This window comes from Lynx canadensis, chromosome C2 (assembly GCF_007474595.2).
Source record: "Lynx canadensis isolate LIC74 chromosome C2, mLynCan4.pri.v2, whole genome shotgun sequence".
Lineage (NCBI taxonomy): Eukaryota > Metazoa > Chordata > Mammalia > Carnivora > Felidae > Lynx > Lynx canadensis.
Genome location: NC_044311.2, coordinates 21,721,657 through 21,732,569, shown reverse-complemented (window position 1 = coordinate 21,732,569; position 10,913 = coordinate 21,721,657).

Below are 10,913 nucleotides of genomic sequence, written 5' to 3'. Positions count from 1 at the left end.
TTACTATAGAGAACAAACTGATGTTTGCCAGAGAGGAGGTGGGTGGGTGGGGATGGTGAAATAGGTGATGGGGGTTAAGGAGGGCTCTTGTGATGAGCACTGGGTGTTGTATGGGAGTGTCTAATCACTACACTGTATACCTGAAACTAATATTACACTGTATATTACTAATATTACACTATATATTATTACAGTGTAATATATATTACACTGTATAGATATAATATACTGTATATTACACTGTATAACTATAATATACTGTATTATACAGTAATATATTAATATTACTAATATTACACTGTATATTAGCTAACTGGAATTTAAATCACAACTGAAAAATGAAACAGTAATAACAACGAAATGTATTTGTTAGTTTTTTTAATTTTTTTTTTCAACGTTTATTTATTTTTTGGGGACAGAGAGAGACAGAGCATGAACGGGGGAGGGGCAGAGAGAGAGGGAGACACAGAATCGGAAACAGGCTCCAGGCTCTGAGCCATCAGCCCAGAGCCCGACGCAGGGCTTGAACTCACGGACCGCGAGATCGTGACCTGGCTGAAGTCGAACACTTAACCGACTGCGCCACCCAGGCGCCCCTGTATTTGTTAGTTTTATTTCTCTTGTGATTGTCTGTTCATGTCTCTTGTATAATTGACATTAGCACAACATTATTAATTAAACTTCAGCCTCTATTTGGATTTCCCCAGTTTTTCCAGTGTTTCCATGTTTTTCTTTTTCTCTTGTTTTGCTTGTCACGGCTTCTTGGTAAACTTGAGAACCACTTTAACACTTTTTAGGAAACGTCTCTGTTAAGATTAACATCTTTGTGATACTAAGGTTTCTAATCCAGGACCATGGTGTCTATTTCAGTAACTAAGGGTTTCCGAAGCACTCTCTAGCCTTGCCATAAGCTATTCACTTCCCATTTTAAGTTTCTCCAATTATGTCTTTGGATTTGTTCAAGACCTCTTTCATGTCTCACTAACATTTTATAGTTCTCTTCATTTAGGAGCTGCACATTTTGTGTTAAAGTTATTTCTGGGTAACTAAAAGTTTAGGTAGATAATTTCTCTCTACACATTATGATGATTTTGCTTTCTCCATTTAGATATCTGTACCTCTATTTCTTCATTATGTTTTATTGACTTGCCTAGAATTTTCAAGATAATAGAATATAACAGAAATAACAAATAATAGAAAATGGTGATCTTATAATGCTCTTATAAAGATGAAAATGGTGATTTATAATGCCCTGGGATATAGGAGGAGAACCAGAGAATGTGATGTTTTTGTAGGTCAAATGAAGAAAGAGTTCTGGGAAGAAAGGAAGGATAGACAGTGTGCAACACTGTTTATAGTTTAAATAGAAGGTGAAAGAAAATTATTCTTTGGGCTTATCAATTTGGAGGTCACAGGTAGTGTACGGGGCAATGGCCTGACTGGAGTGCTATAAGAGAAGAGAAGAGAGAATTTGGAGACACCAAGTATAGACAAGAATTTCTAGGAGTTTGCTTAAAGGGACAGAGAAATAGGATTGTATCCAGTGAATAATGTGAGAACAAATATTATATTTTTTAGGTGGGGGAAGAATATGAACATGGGGCATATAGCAAGTTTGTATGTTGATAGAAATAACCCAGGAGGGAGACAAAAGAGATGCAGGGAAAAGAAGGAAGAATCACTGGAGAAATATCTTGGGGGGCCATGCATGTGATTTACAAGCGTAGGGGCTCGCCATCGATAGGAGTTGGATAGTTCATCTGGGAAGGCAGAGTTTATGGACATAGATGTTGGTAGGTAGGTAAATATGGTGGGAGCAGTTTGTGCAAGTTTTTTCTGATTCTTTCTGTTTTTTCATTCAGCTAAGTATGAGGACAGGCAGGAGGTGGTATAATTTGAAGAAGCAAGAACAGAAGATGTGAAGTAGAGGGCTAGGAAAGTAGGGGAGCAGATAAGCAATGGGCATGAGGTATTATTAGTTCATTCCATGGAGGGCCTTCTGGAGTTAGTGGGAAGGAACTTAAATTGAGCCTGGTAAGTCTGGTTGAGTGATTTTCTCTATCACCTTTCAGATGCACAAGACAGTGGCAGCATTAATGCGTTTACTCAAGGTTGGAGATTTTCCAGGCAATAAAATAAAACAAAAGGGCAAAGGAGTGATTGACGATGTAATTTAAGGTAAGGGGAGAAATGAGAACATGAGGGGGTTGAAAGTGAAAAGGATTAATGGATTCTCAGTTGATCAACAAATCAAATGATCAACTATGTCTTTGTTTTTTATTCTGTTTGGAATATAGTTGAAATATGAGGGTGATCAAAGTTCTCAGGCCGCTGCTTAGACAGAATATCAGTCACTCAGTAAAGGACCTCTGTCTAGTTCTGTTTGATGAGGACTTGGGTCTATGAACTGGGCTCAGGCAATATAGTCCCTAGTTTTAACATTTGAACCCATAGAACTAATGTCTCACAAGGGAAATAAATCTGGAAATTCGTCTCTGAATGATAAACTATTTTAAAAAGGTTTCAAAAAAATATTAAGAAACAAATCTCACACATGATCAATGAATAGTGTATACATTTCAGCTGTCCAAGAGAAAAGAGAGGCTTGAGTGATGAAAGTCTGAAACAGAAAAAATGTAGAGGGGCACCTGGGGGCTCAGTAGTTGAGCAGAACTCTTGATTTTGGCTCGGGTCATGATCTCACAGTTCATGAGTTTGAGCACGATGTTGGGCTCCGCCTGGGCACGGAGCTTCTTGAGATCCTTTCTCCCTCTCCCTCTCTCCCTCTCTCCTCCTTCCCTCCCTCTGTCTCCTCGCCCCCCCGTCTCCCTCTGTCTCCCTCTCTATCCCTCTCCTCTGTCTCCCTCTCTTTCCCTCTCCCTTTTACCCTCCTCCATTCACACACTCTTAAATAAATAAACATAAATAATAAATAAATGTAGAACATTAGAAAGAACAGAAAAATCAGTCTTTGGAAAATAAGAAGCAGAGGTAAGTGTGCTCTATAATTGTATGTGGATCTGTATGTCCTTGTGTTAGGTAGGTAAGAAGAGGTTGACCAAGGGTATAGTAGGGGTGGTGAAATGATCAGCCAGGGCAAACAGAGTGGGTAGAAATCCATCCTACAGGGGATCTTGTAAGAACTCAGGCTACCTTCTCATTCAATTTGGTTTACCCCTGGGAGGGTGGAGGCAATAAGATGAAAAAGGGGGACGAGTTTCAACAGGGTGTTACCCAGTATATCTTGTGTATATCTCATAACCTCACAAAGAGAGAATTAACATTTGGGAGCTAGCCAGAAGATAGAATTACATATTTTTCTTTATCTTCCTGAAGAAAGAAAGCTTCCTAGCTTTGCTAGATTTTGTGGAATTTTAATTAAGATACCAGGCATCTCAGACATAATTTTCAGGCAGCTTCTGGTAACAGTATCAATCTAGATGTTGAGCTCAGCGTAGTCGAGCCCATTTCTGTTGACTGTAATACCTGTTTACTTTCAGTGCTTATGTTCTGCAAAAACAAAGACATGATCAATAATTATGGTAAAATACTTTAGTTGTGAATGTCATTGGGTCCACTGAATAATAAAAAAGTTATCTAAATATTGGAATTATTTCTAATAGGAGGCCTCCCTACCCTATCTTCCCTAGTACTTTTAGTCTGGTGAACTTTCTAGAATGCATATAAAACATGCTGCTAATATTTCTGTCTTTAAGCTTTGATCTGGTAATTTTTTGGTATTGTATATGGAATCTAACTAGCAAGCTATTTGTATTTTATGGCTTTAACATTGAACTTAAATTTTTTAAAAAATATTTCTTCATTTTTGAGAGAAAGAGACAGAGCGTGAGTGGGGGAAAGCGGGGAGCAGAGAGAGACACACACACAGAATCTGAATCAGGCTCCAGGCTCCAAGCTGTCAGCACAGAGCCAAATGCAGGGCTGGAACTCAAGAACCACAAGATCATGAGCTGAGCTGAAGTCGGACGCTCAACTGACTGAGCCACCCAGACATCCCAACATTGAACTTTTATTTTTAGCATATTTTTTTTGGGGGGGAGGTAATTTTAAGTAGAAAATTAGTAAAAAGACCTTCAATTATCTATACATGCTTAAACATTTTAAGGGGAAGTTGATGTATAAAACAAAATAGATGGCATATTTCTTCAGGAAAGTTGTACACCTTTTATGTTTTAGATTCTGAAATGTATCATCAAGCTGAAATAATGGAAAATTACACTTAAAATATAGATGCATTTTTCTAGGTGTGATTGATTGCATTTAGGTAAAGGCCAAATATTACTTAGGAAAAAACAATCCCTTCTCTGAAAGGTTTTATAATATGCTTATTTGCAGTCTTATTCAACTGTCTTAAACACAAGAAGAAAAATATAAATCAAGCTCTATTTAAGTATATGAAATGCAGTAGCAACAAATACAATTCTAGAAAAGTGACAGTAGACAAACTGTTGTCACACAGTTTCAGGAGAAATATGTGGGTAGGCAAGTTATGGGCAGAATTTAAAAAATGTAGTGGATTTTCCTGGGCAATCACATTGCCAAATATTGCTGAGTCAAATACATTTCCTAGTATGCTTTTACTTTCTGTTTATTCCCCTTTCTTCAATTTATGAAATTTTTAGAACGAGGTGTAAATGTTGTAAGGATACCTTCAAGCTAGATATTGTTTTCAATAGTGTCTAAAGGTGAGTGGAATTTGAATTCCCTCATTCCATTTCTATGTTCAGTGATACCAAGTTTGACCAGGGCAAGACGGGGCAGCCTTGGGCTTCCATCAAGCTGGCCTTATTCCTGAATCTGTTTGATGGCTTATGATGGCTGAAATGCTGGCCTGACTTATGTGCTTCTCATTTCAATGAACGTTTTCCAAAATATTTGCTGTAGTCTGATTTTATTTAAATAACCCCCAAATATTTATTAAATAAGTCATTACTATACATCACAGAGGGATCTCAAAGTCCCATACTAAAAAGTCATTTTGAGGATAATCACATTGGAAGGTTCTATGTTCATGTTAGTGTTGCTGAAATCATTCTTAGAATTGTGTGTATGTATTCATGTGTGTAATTATTTTTTGAGTAGATTCATTGTGGCAAATTTATTCTGAGGATGGGGTTTTTTGTTTTTATTCTTTTTAATATAACTTTTCCTTCCTCTAATTGTAGAAATTTACACAAAAATATTGCAAAGTGATAATCTTTCATATTGCTTGAAAAAATATTTGAAATGCAAAGAAACCCACATTCTAATTAAAATGTTAAAAATTAAAAACAAGGAGAGAATACTAAAAGCAGTAGGAGAAAAACAACTTTTTATGTACAAGGGGACCCTTTCCCCATAAGCCAACCAGCAGATTTTTCAGCAGAAACTTTGTAGGCTAGAAGGGAGTAGCATGATATATTTCAAGATACTGAAGAAAAAAATTGCCAACCAAGAATAGTCTGTCTGGCAAAATTATCATTCGGTTGTGAGAAGAGACAGAGAGTTTTCCAGACAAGCCAGAGCTAAAGGAGTTCCTTACCACTAAACTGGCCTTACAAGCAATGCTATAGGGCCTTTGTTAAGCTGATAAGAAAGGCTCTAATTAGTGATAAGAACACATATCAAAGAATAAATCTCACTGGAAAGGTAAATATATAGTAAAGGTATTGTATTAATCATTTATAAAGTTAGTATAAAGGTTAAAACACAAAAGTAGTAAAAATAACTGTGATTACAGTAATAGCAGGTACACAAAATAAAAAGATACAAAATGTGACACCAAAAATATAAAACTTGGTGGAGGGGGAGGTGAGAGTATTAATGATCTTTACAATGGAATCAAACTTAATTTGTTATCAACTTAAGATAGACTGTTATAGATATGAGTTGTTATATGTAAACCTCATGGAAACCATACAGCAAAAAACTATAGTAAATACATACAAGATAAAGAGAAGGGAACATAAGCATACCACTAAAGAAAGTCATCAAACCACAAAAGAAAACAAGAGAAGAAGAAAGGAGCAGAGAAGAACTACAAAAACAGAAAACATTTAACAAGATGACAGTAAGGACATACGTATCAATAATTTAAATGTAGATGGACTCTGTTCTCCAACCAACAGACATAGAGTGGCTGAATGGATAAAAAATGACACCCATCTATATACTGCCTACAAGAGACTCACTTAAAAAAATTTTTTTTAACGTTTATTTATTTTTGAGAGAGAGAGAGACAGAACGCAAGAGGGGGAGGGCAGAGAGAGAGGGAGACACAGAATCGGAAGGAGTCTTCAGGCTCTGAGCTGTCAGCACAGAGCCCAACGTGGGGCTCGAACTCATGAGCCGTGAGATCGTCACCTGAGCCGAAGTCAGATGCTCAACCGACTGAGCCACCCAGGTGCCCCAAGAGACTCACTTTAGTTGTAAGGACACACATCCTGAGAGTGAAGGGATGGGAAGCTATTCCATGCAAATAGAAGCCAAAAGAAAGTTGGAGTAGCTATACTTAGACAAAAAAGACTTGAAAACAGAGACTGTAGTAACAGACAATGCAGGGAATTACATAATGACAAAGGGGTCAGTCTAAAAAGGTGATATAACGTTTGTAAATATTTACATACCCGTCATAGGAGCACCTGAAGATATGAAGCAAATATGAACAGACCTAAAGGGAGAGATAGACAACAATACAATAATAGTAGGGAACTTTAATACCCTACTTGTATCAATTCAGACAGAAGAACACTAAGGAAACATCAGCCTTAAATGGCATGTTGGACCAGATGGACTTAGATATATAAGAACATTCCATCCAAAAGCAAAAAATACACATTCTTCTTACGTGCACAAGGAACATTTTCAAGATAGATAATAATAAAGTTAGGAGGACTGAAATCATACCAAACATTTTTTCCAACCACAAAGTTATGAAACTAAAGTGTAAATTAAACTGGAAAATTCACAAATATGTGGAGATTAAACAACATGCTACTGAACAACTTATGGGTCAAAGAAGAAATCAAAGGAGAAAGAAAAAAAAATACCTTCAGACAAATGAAAATGGAAATACAACATACCAAAATTTATGGGATGCACAAAAAGCAGTTTTAAGAGGGAAGTTCATAGCAATAAATGCCTACCTCAAAGAACAAGAGAAGTCTCAAAAACTTAGCTTTATACCTCAAGGAACTAGAAAAAGAACAAATGAGATACAAAGTTTATAGAAGGAAGGAGATAAAAAAGATTAGAGCAGAAATAAATGAAATAGAGACTACAAAGACAATAGAAAAGGTGAGTGAAGCTAAGAGCTGGTTCTTTGAAAAGGTAAACAAAATTGACAAACTTTTAGCTAGACTCACCAAGAAAAAAAGAGTGTGGATTCAAATAAGTAAAATCAGAAATGAAAGGGATTTACAACTGATACCATAGAAACAAAAAGGATCGTGAGTCTACTATGAGCAATTATATGGTAACACTGGACACCTAAAAGAAATGGATAAATTCCTAGAGATATACAACCTACCAGGACCGAGTCATGATGAAATTGAAAATCTGAACAGACCGATTGCTAGTATGGAGATTTAATCAAATTAAAAAACCTCCAATCAAAAGTCCAGCACCAGACAGCGTCACTGGTGAATTCTACCATTCAAAGAAGGATTAATAGCAATCCTTTTCAAACTCTTCAAAAAAAATAAAAAAGGAAGTAACTCTTCCAAACCCATTTTATGAGGCCAGCATTACTTTGATACCAAAACCAAACAAGGATGCAGTAAGACAAGAAAATTACAGGCCAATACCCCTGATGAACATAGATTCAGAAATCCTCACAAAATATTAGGAAGCCGAACTCAACAATACATTAAAAGGATGGGGCGCCTGGGTGGCGCAGTCGGTTAAGCGTCCGACTTCAGCCAGGTCACGATCTCGCGGTCCGTGAGTTCGAGCCCCGCGTCAGGCTCTGGGCTGATGGCTCAGAGCCTGGAGCCTGTTTCCGATTCTGTGTCTCCCTCTCTCTGCCCCTCCCCCGTTCATGCTCTGTCTCTCTCTGTCCCAAAAAAAAAAAAAAAAAAAAAAAAAAAAAAAAGGATCATACACTGTGATCAAATGGAATTTATTCCAGGGATGCAAGTGTGGTTCAACATCTGCAAATCAGTCAGTATGATGTACCACATTACTGAAATGAAAAATAAAAATCATATGATCATCTCGATAGATGTTTATCCATCAGATAGGGACGAGAATTGGGAGAATAAAATTTCTTAAAGATTAGGTGATGCTTTAGCTGTTAATTATTTACTTACTTTGAACAGTCGTTGCTTCTGCTCTCTTGACATTATGGACTACTTTTATTTTTCTCCTCGTGCATATGGTATAACTAATTTGGACTTTTTCTCATAGAAGATAAAAACTATACCTTTGTGATATTATCAGTAAGTAGGTAGTATGTGAATTGTAATAATCTATACCTTCCACATCTACCAGAGAACCTGGCACATAATAGGTACTCTATAAATATTTTGTAATTTTCTCTGAAGATACTCAACAGCTTGACACAGGAGATGAGATGGGCAAATATTGGTGGCATGATCTAGAGGATTTCCCCCCTCCTTCCCCAAACCTGAATGTTTTATTTGTTAGATGCACTAGAATGTATTTCTAAAGGTGGTTGTAGAAGCCAATATATTTAAAATCTCTGATCCTTCTGTATAAAAAGAGAAAAGAACCACCTGTGTGGATCAGACATGGGACAATGACAGTGTACATTGGGGGAGGAGGGATGGAGGCAGGCAGAGACCAAGTAAAGAGACCTGATGGAGAGAGTAGAATCTGAAGGTTTGAACATTAAATTATGGCTCAGGCTCAGTCATTCTAGGGAATGGTCTCTTAAAAATGTATCCAAAGTTATGTTCCAGATGGTAAGATTGAACATTAGAGGAGTGGTCTTAAAATACATGAAAAAGAATTCTCAAAAATCTAAATAGAGCTCCAGGGTGAGTGGTTTCAGTTCAGGATAGGAAAGAAAGACTCTGAGATTCAAGTAATAGGAGTGGTCCAGATGGTCCCAAGGACGGTCCGACACCAGGTTTGAGAGACTCAGACATGGGCAGTGGTCTAGTTTCTGAGACTGGGGTACAAAGCAGGGACACTGGATGGGAATGGGATCCCTAGGAAATTGGGATTCTTTTATTCATTCATTGATGTGACAAATATTATTGAAAATTGTAAAGCACTGTGCAAGGCAAGGGAAAACGATGGGTACTGAGGACTGAGGCTACAACACAGTGATTGAAGAATTGCAGTGCTAAGTTTTGGAATGGCTCAGCAGCAAGAATGATCTAGAATTTAGCCCCTGTCAGGGTGGGCTGAAACCTCAGGTGGAATTTACATGTGTCAGCCCGGTGCCTGAGATGATAGTGCTGAACAAGGCAGTACAGAGTCATCTATTTTCCACTGCTTTGGAGGATGGTGGTTTAAGGTGGCCAAGGCTGTTGAGAAGACCAAGGAAACAAGTTTTTTCGAAGAACCTTGGTTTTGTGGACCCAAGGGACAAAGTTGTTTCTGGTTAAATCTCACAGATAAAGTTCTAACCAGCTGAGAAGGAAACCATATTTTAAAAAGACTTAAGTCACTCTAAGGGGCCAAAGCAGCCTTCCCACATAGATCACTGCCAAAGCCTTGTCACTTTATGGGAAAAGAAGATCTTCTTCTACCTAGTCTGCTGACTACTATTTAGAAGTTTCTTTATGCTGCATGTAGACACATGAAATTCCACCATGACCCCTCATTAGTCTAAGCTGGGAACATACGGGACTCCGGCGTGGATCACTTCTTTAAGAGCTATATTATTTTAATCAATGAGGAAAGGGTACAGGTGTGCTTTAAAGGAGTACATCTGAGAGAGGGAGGGTAAATGTTATTAATGGATGACTAAGATAAGGAAAGGGGAAGGAAATAAAATGCCCGCAAACCGTCTTTGATTATTTTAAAAACTCTACTTTTCAGGAGACAGAATCAAAGTTCTTGAGTGGGCCCCTCTGCCATCCTATGCTCTTTGAAATGATAACAGTATTTTTGCATTATGCCAATGGTGTTCTGTTCATGGATCTGAATTCCCGAGTTAACCTACTAAAAGGTTATTTTGTTGCACGTAGAACCCACTAAAACTATTGATTTCTAAAGTGTTTGTAGAGTGAAGCTCAATTCGATGAATATATTAATAAAATGAAATAATGATAATGAACATAATAAATTAAGAAAAACCTCAATGTAAAATGCCTTTTAATATGTTCAGGAGGGAGTGTTCAGCTGCTAAATTGGATTGCAGTTAAATGAATTAAAAAACAAAATAAATTTTAAAATGCTCATTATCATTAAAGTACTTTAGTGCCCTCATTAATCTATTTTAGATCACTTAGGCCCATAAGTGGCCTATTGTCAAAAGCTGATAAAGTGTGAGGGAATTGCTTTTCATACCCTCGAGTCAACTGAAAGCAGTAGCACATCTTAAGGTGTTAAGGTCAAGTCTACAGGGCATAAACTAAGTGTCTTTGCAGCTCGCAAACTTTTTAAAAGGGATATTCGGAGGAGTTATTTTCATGCTTAGAGACAGTGCACTTTAAAATTTCTTGTTCTTTAAAAAACAATTTTTTTAATGAAATGGGAGAAAACTTCTCAATTTTAAACAACTCCGTTTCCCTCCTTATCCAAAGAAAGCACTGAGACACTTCAGTGGGCCAGCCTGAACTATTTCCTGAGTTACAACTCAGTTGCAACTTCCATTTCTTTCCAGCAATGTTATAGTCTCTGAAACATAAGTTACATGTCCTTGAAACTATAAGGAGATTAAGATAAATGTATTTAAATGATTTTACAGGCAGATTTACACTTTAAGTTTACAAAAGTGT